This window comes from Brachycentrus maculatus, unplaced genomic scaffold (assembly GCF_059751285.1).
Source record: "Brachycentrus maculatus isolate JH-2025_06_01 unplaced genomic scaffold, ASM5975128v1 h1tg000055l, whole genome shotgun sequence".
Taxonomy (NCBI): Eukaryota; Metazoa; Arthropoda; class Insecta; order Trichoptera; family Brachycentridae; genus Brachycentrus; species Brachycentrus maculatus.
Window position 1 is genome coordinate 1974142 of NW_028280809.1, and position 18490 is coordinate 1992631.

At 30.9% G+C, this 18490-nt stretch overlaps 1 protein-coding gene across 3 annotated transcripts in view; it reads left to right on the forward strand.

The window, feature by feature from the left end:
• LOC148311880 (hexosaminidase D-like) overlaps window positions 1-18490 on the forward strand; it is a 122813-nt gene that overhangs the window by 17500 nt on the left and 86823 nt on the right. Inside the window, exon 2 of one of the 3 annotated variants that reach the window (XM_088278104.1) lies at window positions 10942-10990. The exons of 1 other annotated variant lie outside the window; for it this stretch is intronic. The gene's annotated coding sequence lies outside the window, so the exon portion shown is untranslated. The remainder of the gene's footprint in view (window positions 1-10941; window positions 10991-18490) is intronic. One more of the 3 variants, XM_088278105.1, reaches the window with a different exon arrangement.

Here is an 18490-nt window from a genome sequence, read left to right on the forward strand (position 1 = left end):
GCTAAAATTTGACTTGAAAAAAAAGTTTTTGTAGTTTTATTTATCACCAATCCTAACCTAACCTAACCTAATTATTAATATTTTTATTTTATTTTATTTTTAAAGCCATAAATCATAATTAACAAATTCAAAACATTATTTTTTGCTATTATCGGATTATATACCTTTTATTATTTTATTGTATTACATTTTCATTGTATTATATTTTGTAATGTATAAAATCTAGTAATTAAAAAAAATAACCCTATGTAGTATTAACTATATTGTAAACTCTATATTGTATTTAAATGTAAGTATTTCGGCTCAACACAGGCTATGCCTAAAGAGCCATAATACATACCTATAATAAATATATAAAAAATGTATCTATGCACCTAAAATAAAAAAAAATATATATATATATATAAATAAAAAATTTCTCCCTTTGGTATTTACGTAAAATGGAATAAAATGCCCCCTTAGTTTAATGACTTAATGAATCTTGCTAAAGCAGAGATAAATCGTAAAATATATTACTTTCTTCACACAATTAAGTCCTTCCTTGTCCAGAAACCAATCCCTAGAGTCACAGAATTAGGGAAGGGGTTTGTTCCTTCATTAGGCTTTGAATTACTAAACATGGGCTTGCTTATTTGTTTTTAAATTGTTTTTTGTCTGATTTTTCAAGTTCTGCATTTATCTGTTAAGCTCTCAATGAATTAAGATTCATACAATAATATAAACTTAAAACTACGTATAAGTAACTCTTTAAAAAAAAATTAATTGCCTTTTATTGGCAATGTGTATATCTTATTACATACAAAATGTTTTATTATGAATGCATCAATAAATTTTTGGATTGTAAAAATAAAAAAATTATGGTGTGGTGGGTAAAACCTCTTAAATGTATATAAAAAATAACTTAAAAATACCGCGATCTGTAAATATGGTTTTTCTTCTTCTTCTTTAGCATTCTGTCGTCCACTGCTGGATATACGCCTCTTATCTATCCTTCCATTTTTTTGGACAGTTTCTTATGAATTTGACTTAGACATCTTTAAATCAATACATCTACATTTTTCTCAAATTTCTTTGACGCCCATGCCTATGTTTGACCTTACAGTATTACCATGTTACGCCACTGGATGCAGTGAAAGTGAATAGTGAACTAGTTTCTCTACTACGGATACGTCATGTCTTACTATCAGTATACACACGAACTACGTTTACGTTACAGCCGGACGAACAAAACCGGTTTTTTCGCCGTATAACAATCATCGCACCTAAAACAGAATCTACAGTTTTTTTCTGTGCGGCTGGCTCAAGCTGGACCATGCAATCATTTTGTCGGACAGCGAAACAGTGTGTGAACGACGAAGCCAAACCGTGATATGCAATTAATACAAAAATGATAAGTAGCTTCAGTATGTACGTAAAATCTACAGCTATATATACTATTTTATTTTAATTTAATTTATTTTAAATAGTTGCATAAAATGTTATCATTTAATTAATTTGCTAGACATTTCTACTTGTAACATATCTTAATACTAGTTACTCTGTTCCTCTACAAAAAAGGGACTAAGCTCTTATGATTGGAGAGGGACTTACACCCATTGTTTATTGTTTATCCTTATGAATGATTTAATTGTTTTTTTTGTATTACTTATTTTGTATGTGTGTGTGTATTTTTTTAATTTTATTTTTATCATGTTCCGATTAACATGTAAAAAAGGCATTTATTTTTATTTTTATTAAATATCTTTTATTTTTTAAATCTGTAGGAAGGTTGTTTAAATATATGGTTCCCAAATTTCTGTTGGATTTGTTTGTTATTCCATTTTGCTATTGTAAAATCGTTTTGGAATCTCAAAGAAGAACTTTTCTTTAGATTCAAATATTTATCCCCCTTTAATAGTTGAAGAATTGCTGTTTTTTTTAAATGGTTTTTACATTATGGACTTTTTTTAAAAGCCTCTAGTTGTTTACGAGTGATTTTGGTTAAGGAATTCGAATGTTGAAAATATTGATTTTGTTGGATAAGCTTTTTAAAAAGTTTTTTTGAAATGTTTTTTTTAATGATTGTCCTCTGAATTATTTTTATAGGATACAAAGCGTTGTTGTATGTTCTTCCATCCAAAAATGCCAAACTGTATTAGAGAGTGAACAATGGCACTGTGCATTCTTTTCAAGTTTTCAATACCTAAAATGTTTCTTGGTCTAAAAAAGATATTTATGCATTTCCTAATTATTTTTACCAGTTCACTTAAAAAGCTACATAGTATTGGGGAAAGGGTGAAAGCAACATTTTGAGAACTTACACCAAAGCCATTTGAAGTTTCTGGAAAGTTATACAATTGTCGGTTTTTACCACCCATTCGGAAATTGGGTTTGCTTTCCTGCCCAGCTTTGTATTGATCTTGATTTACTTCTGCAAAATACAAACTTTTTACGCGATTAGATGATGTTGCATATTATGAGTAATCAAGGCGAGGCGAGTGAATGTCTTACATCGTCATTCTTCGATAGTCAATTTATCGTAATTAAGGGGATAATTGCAAACAATTTATTCCACCGGAGACCACCGGTAAAGTCGCACGTCTGTTCACAACCGATTTTTTTAAAGAACTTATTTCGGATTTTTTTTGTTTTTTAGAATATATATATAAGTATATATATATTTTTTTTAAAATAATTTATTTAAATTTCTCGCTTTTGAAAAACTCTTTTCTTTTCAAAACCATTTAATTATTTCGAAGAAAATTTATTTTAATTTTTTATATTTATAACTTATTTTTCAATGGAAAAACGCTGTTGTAAGAAATAAATCTATTACGTAAAATGTTACCTGGATTTAGAGAAAATTAAGTTGCGACTTAACGATACTGGGCCCTAAGAATGATGTATACTTTTTTTTCAAATGTTTTTTGCCGAAAATTTGTAAAAAAAATATAAAAAAATGATTATTCATTCCTTTAATTTTTAAAATGGTAAATATTTTTGAAATTTTTTTTATTTACAAAATAGGCGACAAAAAACATCCCGTTTTCTGTCTATTTCCGAATGATGTTTTTACTAATCATAAATGTGGAATTGTTGAATTGGCTTTCTTATTGTGAATGTAACTATTTTTGTTTATGTAATGTAATGTTTATTATTGTTAATGTAACTACATATTTTTTAAAATGTAAAGCTGTACAATTCTCGAACAAATAAATAAATAAATATATGCGTAAGTGTCGTCAAAATAAAATAAAGTTCTTAAATGTATTTTGCGTCCGTTGACTCTCTTTTCGCATTTCAATAATAAAAACTAATAAATTTCATAAGATTAATAACATCAATTTTCTTTCAGATTTATGAAAATACATCTGCAACCGTTACCATTATGTTGATTTATAAACGGCTATTTCTAAATCTTATTTGGTCTCGGAGAAAATAGAAGGAAAAAATACCTAGTTCGGTAGCGCCGTCCTAGGAATATATTTGCACACCCCTGCTGAATTATGATTTATGACCGTGGTCGTTTTGATTTGAGTTTCAATTCCTAACCTTTCGCCCTCTGAGGCCAGAGGTTAACAACTCTATCAGCAGTGGGCAAACTAGCGCCGTGTACTGTAACAGATGAACCATAAACCGTTGACCTTTGCAGTTTATTAGTCATGCGCGAATGATCAAGGCAGATGAACCTATCAACGTCATTTTTTGTGCAGTATAAAAAACAGGACTATTTGTATTATTTTTTGACATCTCATCAAAGATGAAGAAGAATATGGAAGTCTGGGCATTTACGGGGCTGACGACCGTCACAGGCTGGTTTAAGTGATCACTTTACACACGTGTAACATTTACCAATTCTACCCATTATTGACAACCACACTACTCAAATTCTTGGAAGTTTCATATATATGAACCAATTTAGAAACCTTGTTCTTGAATCACTAGAACTTCACTAGAGACATCTATTGGTGAGATGTAAAGAAGCTTTTTATTAAGCAGAAACTCTTATATTAGTATGTGAGATCCGAATCCTGGATTATAATCACACACATGAGAAACGCCAGAAAATACCATTTTCATTTTTATTATTAAGCTTATAAGCTCAAGGACTATTTGTGCTTCACTTTAACAAAAATAATTTCATACAGAACATCGATCAGCAAATATGCCAATCCATTATTATTTATTTACAATTACTGACATTAATTTATTTTATTGTTAGTGTAGTTGGCAGAATACCGTTTTAAATTTTTTGGTAATGTATCCAAAATAAAACAAAATTACATTAATTGATTCGGCAGTCGCTTTGTGGTAAAATCTATCCATTTTTAAATCATGTTTTACTTAGTAAAAACTACCATTTCTTAAAATCTACTGTGACACGTGGTTCGATGAATTCCGCATCATTTTCAAACACCGTATATGCGGAAATGATGTGGAATGCATCGAAACACGTGTCACTGTAGATTTTAAATAATAGTGGTATTTACTAAGTAAAACATTAATTAAAACTAAATTATTGGATCGAATTCCACTTTCATTTCAAAATATACAATGATATATACTGTGACGGGTTTCGTATTATCAAGACATTATCAAACTGACTTAAATATTTGTAAAATGTCTTTTTTGTTTGTATATTAGGTTAAATAGTGAAAAACAATAAAATGTATTAAAAAAAAGAACTGGCAAGACACACTAGGTGGCTTGGTGGGTCTCTGCAAAAAAAAAATTGTTTTAAATATGTTTAAAATTGTCATTTAAATACAACATTTTGAGTGTGTCCAAATACTTGTTCACAAAATCTGGATTATCTCCAATTACAGGAGTTATTTTCATATTATTTTTTGACATCTCATCAAAGATGAAGAAGAATATGGAAGTCTGGGCATTTACGGGGCTGACGACCGTCATCGGCTGGTTTAAGTGGCCACTTTACACACGTGTAACATTCACCAGTTCTACCCATTATTGACAACCACACTACTCAAATTCTTGGAAGTTCTATATATATGAACCCATTTAGAAACCTTGTTCTTGAATCACTAGAACCTCACTACAGACATCTATTGGTGAGATGTAAAGTGTATACGTGTGTAAAGTGGCCACTTAAACCAGCCGATGATGGTCGTCAGCCCCGTAAATGCCCAGACTTCCATATTCTTCTTCATCTTTGATGAGATGTCAAAAAATAATATGTCATTTAAATAAATGTATACAATTTATGTTAATATAAAAAAGTGGTAATAATAATTGCTTTTATTTAATATTATTATATCAAGGTGTATATTGGTATTCATTATGAATGAATACCTTTACACACTATATTTAAGTCGTCTTAATAATGCCATGAGAAGACGAAACGCGTCACATTATATATCATTGTACATATTAAAATAAAAGTGGAATTCGATTCAACAATTTTGTTTTTATTTTGGATACAATACCAAAAAAAATATTTAAAATTATTATTGTCAATACAAATTTATTTTTTTGTTAGTCATTTGCGGCTTTTGCAATATCGCCTCTTTAAATGTACATTTAAATACGTACCTTTATTTTTTTTCAGTATTTTAAAAACTTGAAAGTGGTCAGGTCATTAGTCAGAATACTCGACGTGTGCGTATGAGAAGATATATGAATGTGGAAGAGGCGAATATTGTGTGCAATGACAAATTAGCGTGGGGTTCCATTCTCTCTGCCTACCCCTGCGGAGAAGCGGCGCGATGGTTAGTTAGTTAGTTTTTAATATTTGTTAAATATTATCAGAATATAATGTTGTCTAAATAATATATGAAATGAATTATAATTTACAAGTAAAAAAATAAAAGATTATTAGATTGTTGGATCAGTTTCCAGTAAAGCACCGAATTTCCAAGAGCGGTTGTTTTTCTATTAAAGAAATATAATTTTACTCTTGTTTCATACGCAATTGCGGAAATAATCAAGCGTGAAAGAGACACAAAATATATGGATGTGTTTTATCTTTACTGGGTAAACCGCAACCACAAGTTTTGATAAAAAACGGTAAAAAGGAAGGTAATCTCTCAATAAATTCAAGGAATTGAAATACGCATTAAACAAAGCTTGGGAGCGGTCTTGAGTGATGGTAAATCAGTGATGCGAATGTTTTTTATATTTTTTTTTGAGAATTATTAGTCATTGAAATTACACAGTTGTTATAAATTAAGTTGTTATTACGTCATCGTATTCATTATGTTTGAACCTACATCTAATAATGATCCTATTTGTGTTTTGACTATGTAATTTCCATTTTTGTCCGCCTCCGTAGTGTAATGGTCAGCACACTCGGCCACCGTTCTGGAGGTCCCGGGTTCGATTCCCAGGGGGGTCAAATAAATACAAGTGATTTTTTCACTCTAATATTTATTCCATGTTACCTACTGGTACCTGAAGCGGAGGGCTGATCACCTTTCCTTCATGTGTTAACGATCAAGATAACACTGCGTTTATATGATGCAGTACCCTATGCATCATTGGGGTGCGGATAAGGGTTTGAAATGAAATGAAATGAATTTCCGTTTAAGTATTTTTTTTTAAAACAAGGTTTACAAAAATGTAACACTCTCCTTATCATTCATCTTTAATTTTGTGTAATACCACAGAGTGGTACAAATAAGTGGTATTACACAAAGTGAAGGATGAATGATAAGAGTTTTATATTACCATACCACAATGTTTTCAATGCTTTCAATATACAAAACATATTTCAAAATTATTTTATATCAATAAATACATTATACTGAAATAAACATTATTCGGCTAAAAATATAATTCATAAAAATAGTAAAATCTGAATATTCACTTCGTTCGACTGAAATAAGATAACTCAGTATTTTTTTCCTATGTATTTTTTTTGGCAAAGTACCCGAAATTGAGTGATATATGCCACAAACAACTGGTATTTTTTTTATTATGCTGTAAATTAGTTTCACAATATTTAAAGTTTTTTTACACAAGCTTTTTAATGACCACTTATACTCAAATGGTTTAGTTATATTTTTTTAAGAGCTTTTTTTATGATTGCATTATTCCCTATGTATTTATGGGAAACAGATGTTGTTTCCTTCTGACGACGTTTTTAATATGAAATTTTTCGAATTCTCATACTGATTTTACCTGACCTGACCGAATTATAAACTAATAAATCGGTTATTTTCGCTACCGGTTACATCAACGGTCGAGCATAACTAACAGTCGGTCGTTTACTTCACTATCGTATATTAAATATGTATGACCCTTACAGGATTGCTGAAGGTCGAACTACTAGTGATAAAGGAAAACCTGCCGATGCCGGCTCTTGTAGGTTTTAAGTTCCATGAACTCCATAATCCTGGTCCCTATCGAGGGATTCCGTGGGCTTGCTTTGGCCTAAGCTTTGTATGATTCATATAATAAACACACACACACACATATATATATATATATATATATATATATATATATATATATGTATATTTATATATATATATATATATATATATATATATATATATATATATATATATATATATATATATATATATATATATACATATATTTGTATAAACTATCTTGTATTTTATACATACCAAATTTTTTTGTATTAGTAAAAACTATTGGTAATAGTTGGTACGATTGATATTTTTTTTTTTAAATTTGTAATTTTATTTAAGGTTTATTTCGTCTTGAAAACACAATCTAAAAATATATTTTCTATACTTTTTCGGGTTTCGTAGTTACCGACATCATCAGACTGGTAGGAATCCAAGACTAGCCTCCCACCAGTCTGATGATGTCTGTAACGATGAAATGCTGTCACTGGTCAAATAAAATATTTGTTGAACAAACTACGAGTACATGTTTTTTCTTCATTTGACTGGCTTTGAGCCCCGAGAGCGATTAGATTCTAGTAAAAGTGTACTCACAAAAAAATGTTGTGGACTCACATATGTTGAAAAAATATCTTTTAAACTTCTGATCTTTTAATAAGTATTTTCTTTTCAAAATCATAAATTGATCCAAAAACGGTGTTTTTAGCAAAAAATTCAATTTCGTTAAATGTTGCCCGGATTCAAAGAAAATAAATTATCAGTAGTATCAGAAACGATTTATTTATTTTATTCTATTAATAAAACAGTGTGATTTATTCTTCAAACAATGAATGTCAGAGTCGTTTTCATTCTGATTATTAATATGACGGTTTTTATTAACCCTTAACGTTACTGCCGTTCATTTTTCTCAGAAACAGCAAGTCTTTATAATGAGGCGCCTGCAAATAGGTTCGCATTTTGTTGTACTCGTTAAGCCAGTGGCAAAAAAGCTTGTACTTTGTCGTTTAACAAGGTTAACGTGGGATTCTTGTTTCGCTATTACATTACCTTGTTTCAACTTTCTTCGCTTCGTTCCACCGCTACAAAATTCTCCAGGTTATATTTGTGGAGGTCCTCACCAAAAAGTTACATTTCCAACATTGCACAAAAACTCCTTTAAATGCAAATCTGTAAATTGGTTTAATACAGGATTGGTTACGTTTTGAAAATACAGTTATCAAAACGTAACCAATCCTGTGTTAAACCAATATAATTTTTTTTTTTTTAAATCTCATCAAAGATGAAGAAGAATATGGAAGTCTGGGCATTTACGGGGCTGACGACCGTCATAGGCTGGTTTAAGTGATCACTTTACACACGTGTAACATTCACCAATTCTACCCATTATTGACAACCACACTACTCAAATTCTTGGAAGTTCTATATATATGAACCATTTTAGAAACCTTGTTCTTGTATCACTAGAACTTCACTAGAGACATCTATTGGTGAGATGTAAAGAAGTTTTTTATTAAACATAAACTCTTAAATTAGTATTTTAGGTCCGAATTCTGGATTATAATCAATCACATTAAAATAGCTGAAATGACTGAAATGGGTCATTATTAAATTCAAATACAATCTCAAAACATTTACCCCATATAACGTTTCCTCCGATAACGTTGTACGTATATCAACGTTATAGGGGGGTTAACCATATTATTTTATTTTAATTTAAAAAAATGTATTTAAAGTAATCATTAAAGTACTAGTAATTATATACGTTGACGTTGATTCTATAAGCATTATTACAGAATATGCACGCAAATCCTTCACAAGGTATAAAGCCGAAGACATTACTCGTATACGGTTTCGCAGAAACTCGATATCATCGTCTGACAGTGCTGCTTAGCTTTTAATCGATATCCAATCACGACAGCTGGCTATCCAATAGAGCAGTGTTCCGCAAACTTTTTCTGTTCAAGGTGCACCTGCCAAATCAATAAATTTTTGAGGTACACCAAAGAAAAAACAAAGTTTATTTAATATTGATTTATTATAGAAATTAATATAAGGCGAAAATATATAAAACATATTATGTTTAATGCGAAATGTGAGCCTGTTTAACTGAGGGTAGGTGATCAAAATTTGGACAAATTGTGTATAAGGATGTTATCTTCAAAAATCTAGACTTTTTCCGCGGCACACCAACTAGTCACTACGGTACACCAGTGTGCCGCGGCACACGCTTTGCGGAACAAGGCAATAGAGTATACATCGCTCACTCCTTTCAACAACGTCATATATAAAAAAATCGTCAATTTTCAGTTGTGCATGTTTTCGGAGTGCCCAGAAAATGTACTATATCCCAGAAAAGCGGCATATTTTTTATATAATATTTACCCGCTACAGGGCAGAAAGTTCTGTTTTTGCATTTTGAAGAAAAGGTATTGTTTAATTATTTTTTTAATATATGCACTAAATGTTTTTCAAATGGATAAAAAACCTTCAGGTTTTACCAAAAAAGATCTGTTGCACAGTAAAAAGTTCAATAAGTGGCTTGATATTTATTTTTAATAAATTGTGCTATATTTTTAAACTTTAAAAACGTTCTCCTGAAAAATCAAGTTTTTTTATTCATGACGTTCTTGGAAGGAGTGAGCGATATGTACGTATACTTGTATTCTTCCTCCACGATAAAGATTAAAACGACTTTGTATTATTTTAATCGATTTCAGCACACTTAAAAATTGATTTTTTTTTAAAAAATATACTAAATATTTTGCAAATGGTGAAAAAACATTCAGGTTTTACCTAAAAAGATCTGTTGCACAGTAAAAAGTTTAATAAGTGGCTTGATATTTATTTGGAATACATTTCATTTTATTCTTCAACTTTAAAAACGATCTTTTTATTTTTACTTCTAATTTTTATTTTTATTTTTCTTACTTCATTACTTTTAATTGTTACTACCTTTTTTTTTTACCACCAAATTACTATTGTTTATATATGTGTTTAACCTGCACCTTTATTGTTTCTGTAAGCTTGTTGTGTTCCCATGTAATTGATGAAAAACATCAAAACTATCTGTATTGCACTGTATTTCGTTTATTGTAATATGTTTTTCATTGTTTGTGAACCGTAAATAAATTTAAAAAAAAAAAAAAAATCTCCTGAAAAATCAAGTTTTTTTTATACATGACGTTGTTGAAAGGAGGAATATTTGCAATTTTGTTTTAATGAAGCATGTTATAAAGTTATCAACGTTCAATAAACTGGCAAAATACACTAAGTAGTTTGAAATGTCATATATTCTTATGTATGTGGTTTTAAAAGTAAATTCAACTTAACGTGTAAAAGCGGGTATTTTATTCAGGCTTAAGAGCTTTAAATAACAGGGATTATTCAAACTGGGATTTTAGGTTTACGTTTTTTGCCAGTATACCTACGATGTAGTGCTTCTTACTGTCATATAATACCTCGATCATATTTTCAATAATAATTTAACTTTGTATTTTTTTATATATTGAAAAAATTATTTGTCAACAATATATATATATATATATATAAATACACATATAAATATGTACATATGTAAGTATATACATTCATTTAAACATTCATAAACATAATTGACTTTTTTTTGCAGAGACCTACCAAGCCACCCTGTTTCTTATCAGTGAAGTGGAACTAAGTTAGTAAGTAATCTACACATTATCAATTAAAATGAGTGATGTTCAAACAACCTTTTCATTACATTTTTGACATCTCAGCACCTCAGATGAAGAAGAATATGGAAGTCTTAGCATTTACAGGCCTTACGACCGTCATAAGCTGGTTTGAGTGATCACTTTACACACGTGTAACATTCACCAATTCTACCCATGATTCACAGCCACACTACTCAATTTTCGGAACCCCTAGGTGTATTGATTAAACTCGTTACACAGTTCATGTGAGTTTACTACATTATTTCAGGCGGTGCTCAAATAGAAAGAGTCTTTGCTTAATAAAGCTTTCCCTGTTCTAACATTAGATGTCGGTAGTGAACTCACATGAATTGCGTCACGAGTTTGATCAATATATCTAGGGGTAATATGTATATCTTTTTTAATTAATTGATTCGGCAGTCACTTTATGGTGAAATGTATCAATTTTTTATTTAAGTTTTACTTAGTAAATACCACTATTTCTTAAAATCTATTGAGACACGTATTTCTATACATTCCACATCATAATAACCTAACCTAACCGCCGACTCCTAACCTGACCGCTTTCAAATATTTGATTTACCTGAACGTGTCAAGATTTTCTCGGTCTTTCTCTGCTCTTTTTCTAACTGCATTCGCCTCGGAGTTAAAACCACTTGTAAAAATCTATTGTGATACGTGTTTCGATGCATTCCGCATCATTTTCAAAAACGGTGTTTGAAAATGATGCGGGATGCAATGAAACACGTGTCACAATATGTTTTATGATAAGTGGTATTTACTAAGTAAAACTTAATTTTAACAAAAAGTTATACATCTTCTTCATTTATGCTGAGATGTCGAAAAATGTATAAAATAACTCCCAAGCGAAGATTATCCAGATTCGCGAACAAGTATTTGAACACACTCGAAATGTTGTCAACCTTTTCATTTATTCCGGTTTAAATTCAAGAATTCACCTTTGTACCCAGTCAGTGGCGTGCCTAGGGTTTACCAGTAAGGCAAGCCCATTATTTTTCACATTCGTGAATACATGATGTACCTATAATTTCTTCACCTCATATCATTCCCAGTATAGTAAGCACCCAGAAAGTATTATAAATATAAACAATGTATTGTAATCATTATAAAAATATGCATTCATGTAACTTTTGTAAGGTATAGCCATCACCTTTCAATAAAGAAAATGTTCACTGTAACAAAATATCTTCCTCAGATATCAATCATCACCATATAATGGCATGCATAGTGTTTAATAATCATATAAGCGCGTGATAATTTCAAAACAGCCATACATAAATTATGTATTTTTAATCATTTGGTCTAGATTTAGTAATTTTTATTTGGAGTTGTTAGGGCTTTTGGGCTTCTAGGGAAGTACCGCCACTGGTACCCAGTAACCCTAAGGGACGCCAACGTTTCAATTCAATATAATTTATATTTTGAGCACGAAATTTGTGGTTTACAGTTAAAATTTAATTTGATGAAATTTTAAAGGAAAATATTTGCTTCCATTTTCAAGTGCGTCGGTTTTAGAGTGTTTTTCAGTGTTTTAAACCCAACGCTTAAATTATTTATTTAGGCGTTTAAAAGCGTTCAAACTTTCTTAGTTAGAATATTACGTTATCCATCCAAAGAGTAATTAGATATAGAAATGTACAATGTAAATAAATTTGGGTTTAGCTGCAAACTGACAGGAGCAGGTGGCGGAGGATTTGCTGTTGTTCTGATTCCAAACGACGCAGATGAAGATAAAATTAATAAGTTGATACAGACATTGAATGGCAGCGGATTTCATGCCAAATTGACTGAAGTAGGACGAACGGGTGTTGCTTTCAATTATATGTAATAGTATTTTTTGACATCTCATCAAAGATGAAGAAGAATGTGGAAGTCTGGGCATTTACGGGGCTGACGACCATCATAGGCTGGTTTAAGTGATCATTTACACACGTGTAACATTCACCAATTCTACCCATTATTGACAACCACACTACTCGAATTCTTGGAAGTTCTATATATATGAACCAATTTAGAAACCTTGTTCTTGAATCACTGGAACTTCACTGGAGACGTCTATTTGTGAGATGTAAAGAAGCAAAATAATAATAATAATGATGTAAAATAATATGAAAATAACTCCTGTAATTGGAGATAATCCAGATTTTGTGAACAAGTATTTGGACACACTCAAAATGTTGTAGAAATGTACTGTTTTTCATGAATTTTCAAACGAAAGTGAGTTGTGCTTTTTAATATACTATGCGTGTAGTAAAAAGAATAAGAGAACAAGTCCTTGCAATATATTGGCCATACCCAAATCAACCAGCTGCCTGACATAAATATAACCCAGTAAGGGATCTAAAGTGAATGAACTGAAAAAATAATTTATGGAAAGATATTTGTGTTAGTGATTAGTTATATTTTTTCATTTGTTTCCTTAAACATGCTTCGTACCTTATATTTTTTATATGCCTATTTTCTGAACATTTTTCGTCTTGTGTTTTCTTATTTGTTACTTTCTTGTCTGTTTTTCAGTCTCGTTAACTTTAATCCCATGTCCCAAAATACCTATTTACTATACCCGTTTATCGTTTTATATTTTATAATTTGCCATGTGTTGTTTAATTTTTTTAATATTTTTGAACTTTCTTATTTGTAAATTATTTCGAGAAATAAAAATACTTTGTATTCTGATCCACTCACATTTTTATTTTACCAACTAGTTTCGGCAACAACCTGTTGCCCTCTTCAGGGTTACATTTATAACTAAATATATATATATATATATAAAAATAAACAGTGAACAAGTTGTTGGGTTTCAAAAGGGTAACAAAAATTAAATATAATTAATAACCAAATAAACATTAGCCAAAGTCCCATTTTTAACATTTTTCCCATAAAATCAAACCCAACCTAAACAGAGTTATCCCCTTCCTTGCTCTCACCCCTCCTTAAAACACCATTACCCCCACCCCTACCCTTTTGAAACCCAACAACTTGTTCACTGTTTATTTTTATATATATATTTAGTTATAAATGTAACCCTGAAGAGGGCAACAGGTTGTTGCCGAAACTAGTTGGTAAAATAAAAATGTGAGTGGATCAGAATACAAAGTATTTTTATTTCTCGAAATAATTTATCAAGATGATCCACAAAGTTAATGCTTTCAATATTCAAAACATTTCTTATTTGTGTTTCAGTTTTGTTATTACCATTTCCCAAAATGAGTAATAGAAATTCACCGGAAATATTATATACGTGACTTATGTATGTAATATGTTAAAAAAAAAAAAAATTTAAAAAAGAGATTGTGTCTAGATTTCAGGGTATTTTTTGACATCTCAACATACATGATGAAGAATATGGAAGTCTGGGCATTTACGGGGCGTACGACCGTCATAGGCTAGTTTAAGTGATCACTTTACATGCGTATAACATTCTTCATCTCTGTTGAGATGTCATAAATTAATATGAAAAATAACTATTATAATTTGAGATAATGTGTCGAGTTCGAACCCAATCTACCACAATTTGATACCTATTTCTAATAATCAGCCGCTCAGGCTCACGGAAATAGTATGAAATTTAAATATTTGTGTAAATAATAAACACACAAATGCTTCTCATAAAAAAACAGATATGTGAACAAGTATTTGGACACACTCAAAATGTTGTTGATTTCAGGGTTGCCTGACTCTTGACAACTTTGCCGAGAAATGTCCAATTCAAGGGCAATCTTAGTTCGTTCATTTTGATAATGATAATAAAATAAAAAACCATGAAGAGGACACGTTCTCCGCCTTTGTTCAACTCTCTTAGCTAATTAAATAGAGTGGCGACAGGAATTTCGGCGACAATTCAGACCCGCCGATAGGGGCGAAAAATGAACTCCGGCAAAAACAAGCCGAACAGGCTTGATTGAAAAATTCGAGTACCACGAGCCGCAAATTCCCGAAGTGGGCCGAGGGCCACTTTCGGAAGGGCTCGGGTTTTTGCTGACTGCCGTCAAGTATGCGTGTAAGTGGCCCCTCGTAATAGGTGATGCAGGGAAGCCCTGCCGCAGAATTCTTCACGCCATCCGAACATTTATGGTTTCCCTCGAGTATTGTCCGATTTAAAAAAAAAACACACTCTTCTTGGCCACCCGGTAAATGATTTTTTTCTTCTTTTATTGATTCGGCAGTCTGTTTGTGGTAAAGGTTTTCCATTTAAAAAAAGTTTTAATTAATAAAAACCACTATTTCTTCAAATCTATTGTGACATATCTCTCACCACTTTCATCAACGTCATATATCAAATATCGTCAATTTTCAGTTGTACATATTTTCTAAATGCCCAGAAAATGTACTATTTCCCAGCAAAAGTGGCATATTTTTAACTAAATATTTACCCGCTACAGGGAAGAAAGTGTTGTTTTTGCATTTTGAAGAAAAGGTAGTGTTTAATTAATATTTTAAAATATACTAAATATTTTTCAAGTGGAGTAAAAACATTCAAGTTTTACCTAAAAAGATCTGTTGTACAGTAACATGTTCAATAAGTGGCGTCATAATTATTTTTAATACATTTTATTATATTTTTAAATATTAAAAACGATCTCTTGAAAAATCAAGTTTTTTGATATATGACGTTGTTGAAAGGAGTGAGCGATATGTTTCGTTGCATTCCGCATCATTTTCAAACACCGTATGACACTTTGTGGTTAAATGCGGTAAATTGTGTCGGCTTGTGGTCCCGTGGTTAGTGTCGCCGACTCTTGAGTCAGAGTTTCTCGGTTCGAACCCACTCTACCACAGTTTGATACCTATTTCTAATAATGAGCCGCTTAGGCTCACAGAAACAGTATGAAATAAGTATTTTTATAAATAATAAAAACACAAATATTTCTCTTTAATTAAAAAAAATCCATCCATTTTTAATGTAAGCTTTACTTACTAATTACCACTATTTACTAAAATCGTTTGTAGAAGAAAATCGCAACTATTGTATATAGTTTTTTCCATATAAATGTAAATTTCACGTCGGATTCGTCGTAACCGACATCATCAGACTGGCGATGTCGGTTAGGACGAAACCCGGTCGCTGGTCAAATAAAATTTGTGAAGAAAAAACTAAAGAGTTGTTATTTTATTCTATAAAATGCAGTTCCACTGAGAAATGACAGTAAAAAAACTTAAATCTAATAAAATGTATTGTGACACGTGTTTCGATGCATTCCGCATTAATTTCAAAAACGGTGTTTGAAAATGGTAAGAAATGCGTACAGAAAAAACGTATCGGAATAGATTTGAAGGAATAATGGTACATATCGCTCACTCCTTTCAAGAACGTCATAAATCAAAAAACTTGATTTTTCAGGAGAACGTTTTTAAAGTTTAAAAATATAACACAATGTATTAAAAATAAATATCAAGTCACTTATTGAACTTTTTACTGTGCAACAGATCTTTTTAGGTAAAACCTGAAGATTTTTTCCCCATTTGAAAAATATTTAGTATATTTAAAAAAATAATTAAACGATACCTTTTCTTAAAAAATCAAAAATAACATTTTCTACCCTGTAGCGGGTGAACATTAAGTTAAAAATATGCGTCTTATGCTGGGATATAGTACATTTTCTGGGCATTCTGAAAACATGCACAACTGAAAATTGACGATTTTTGATTTATGACGTTCTTGAAAGGAGTGCGCGATATATACTAAGTAAAACTTAAATGAAAAAATGTAGTATTTCTTCACTAATCGGATTTACTCGACTAAGCGTGTCTAATGGTGGATATTTAATTAATCATTTAATCATTACTTACGCTTGATCTGTATTAGCTTAAATCTGCTTTTAATAATCCGTTTCCGCAGGTACAATACTTAATTACCCCTATATTTTCCCTTGTTGATTAATGACAATATTCGCTAAAACAAGGTTATTTAGCTGTTTGGTAGTTTCAGAAGATTTCTTGATTAATAGGGACTTATCGTTTTGTTCAGTGAGCGAACATTTATCAAAATTTTCTCTAATATAAAATGAAGTATATTTAACATTCGCCTCATAAATTTGTTTTACCGTTCTTTCCTCACTCATTCGTTCCACATGTCCAAACCATCTCAACACACCTTTCTTAATTTTATCGATAATGCTTATCTCAGCTTTGCATTCCTTCCTTATTTCACTATTCGCACATCTATCATACATCGTTTTGTCGCACATTCTTCTGAGAGATCGCATTTCGACTGCATTCAGTCTACTTTCATCCTTCTTTTGCCAACTCCATGTTTCACTTCCATACATCAGAGTAAAAATTAATTTAGGAAAAGAAGCAGAGGAAGACCGAGAAAAACATGGCACGATCAGGTATGCCAAATACTTGAAAGTGGTCAGGTTAGGAGTCGTAACAATCGGCGGGTATGTATGAGGAGATGCATGAACGTGGAAGAGGCGAAGAATGTTTGCAAGGACAGAGTGGTGTGGCGCTCTATTCTCTCTGCCTACCCCTGCGGGGAAGCGGCGTGATGGTTAGTTAGTTAGTTAGTTTTTAAGTATATTTATTTACCTTTCAATAAGGAAAAATACACGAAAACTTGATTTTTCTCAGTTGAAATGTGGAATATGTTTGAAGTTACCTTTATATGGAAATTTTATGAGTAATAATGTGCAACTTTTTGAGTGTGTCCAAATACTTGTTCACAAAATCTGGATTATCTCCAATTACAGGAGTTATTTTCATATTATTTTTTGATATCTCATCAAAGATGAAGAAGAATATGGAAGTCTGGGCATTTACGGGGCTTACGACCGTCATAGGCTGGTTTAAGTGATCACTTTACACACGTGTAACATTCACCAATTCTACCCATTATTGACAACCACACTACTCAAATTCTTGAACATGAATTTTTTTTATTTTTTTTATTTTATTCATTTAATATATTTACATTTTTATTTATAACATAATAACATTTGAATCATTTATACATATGTAGAACTTTTATATTTCGATTCGCTGTGCCTCTCCATAAAAGAGTCTGTGCTCTTGTGCTTGGAAAGGGACTTACACTCGTGGTTTAATGTTATATAATAAAAGATATAATAGTTTTTTTTAATATATTTTTTTAAAGATTTAAATGTATAGAGCTTTAATTTTTTTCTTGAGGATTTTTATATCATCTATTTTTTTTTATTTCTTTAGGGAGTTTATTGAAATGTTTGATTGCCAAATATTTGAAGTTTTGCTGAAATTGCTTGGTGTTGCATTTTGGAATAGAAAAATCGTTTGAGAATCTCGATGATAAATTCTTTGTTAAATTTAAATAGTTGTCACCCTTAAGTATTTGAAAAACTGCGGTTTTTTTATAAATGGATTCTATATTTGGGACTTGAAATTTTTTAAATAATAATTTTGTTGGAAATATGTTTTTTTTTTCAAGATGACTTTAATTATGGTTTTCTGTACTATTTTCACTGAGTTCAGTATGTTGTTGTATGAGCC